The following is a 1,152-nucleotide window of genomic DNA, read 5'->3' as shown; positions in this document are numbered from 1 at the left end:
TCAGGGTTCCCATGAGAACAGCCCTTCCAAAGGTTTCTCTCCCGAAACTCTCCGTATCCTTATCCCTCCAAGCGAACCGCACAGTATTTGCCAAGCCAATTCCTGGCATCCTCTTATTGGAAGGTATTTGTGCCATTTCCGTGCAGGACAATGACAACAAAAAAAAATCTCCTCCAAACAAAAATGCAAAAAATACTCTCTTTAAACAAAGAAGCCAAAATATTAATTAAAGAACAAAAATTGTGGGAAAAAATTGTTCACGCAACAACACCTTTACCGCCCTCCGGCCTTCGGCTTCCAGCTAAGCGAGCTTTGAGGCACCGCAGTACCAAGCTTGGTCTTAGCCGGAAGGCCGAGAAGCGATAACCCACTTAACAAAAATGGCGGGAAACGGGGGACCCCATTGAAGAGCGCGTCGCCTTTCTTTCAGTTTGATTGAATGTTTCTTTCCTTCTTCTCTTCTTATGCTAGCTAGCTAGCCAGCTAGCTAGCTGTTTACATAGCTTTGTGAATGAGCATTTTTCCTTGACAACGGGAGAAAAGTGTTGCACCGTTCCCGGAGGTACTGCAATACCGGGTCGATGCGTGGAGCGGACGGAGCAAGCCCCATTTCCGACTCCCTGTTCGAAAAATCCATTTAATATGTAGTCCCCCGATGGGGGACGTATCAGATATTAAACTGATAAGAACAGATTTTTTTTTTTGGAAAAGTTTTATTTGCACCATTCCTTTAAAAACAGCTCGTACATTCATTTAATCATTTATACACATAAAAACGGCTACAAAGCATAAAACACAGCATTTGAATTTACATTTAAATTTGTTAAAAGTACGTATTGTTAAAACCAATGACAACAACTGTGAATAAAAGTACTTTCTTTGTAAAAACATCAAATCTGTAAAAGCCATTTAAAATGTGTACGAAATGATTCAACAAAGATAAAACATTTTTAAGACGTTAGAAACATGTTAAAAAGTCACTTTGTTAAAAGGCTGTCTTCAATCGCTTGTACAGGAGCGGGGTGAGTCCTTATCAAGCTCGCCTCATCCTGCTCTCCCGAATAGACCATCGTCCCCCGTCCTTCGGGGCCCAGAGGAGATCCCCTCCCCCTAGGCGCATCGCCCTAGGCCCCGCAGCGCTGTCAGGCCGTG

The 1,152-nt window shown here is 43.2% G+C and overlaps 1 pseudogene; it reads right to left on the bottom strand.

The window, feature by feature from the left end:
* Positions 1 to 540: 540 nt before the first annotated feature.
* Positions 541 to 715, bottom strand: LOC118383288 (uncharacterized; annotated as a pseudogene).
* Positions 716 to 1,152: the final 437 nt, after the last annotated feature.

The sequence above is a fragment of the Oncorhynchus keta genome, unplaced genomic scaffold (assembly GCF_023373465.1).
Source record: "Oncorhynchus keta strain PuntledgeMale-10-30-2019 unplaced genomic scaffold, Oket_V2 Un_contig_19152_pilon_pilon, whole genome shotgun sequence".
Taxonomy (NCBI): domain Eukaryota; kingdom Metazoa; phylum Chordata; class Actinopteri; order Salmoniformes; family Salmonidae; genus Oncorhynchus; species Oncorhynchus keta.
The sequence above is the reverse complement of the archived record's forward strand: the minus strand, read 5'-3'. Positions and strand labels throughout refer to the sequence as shown.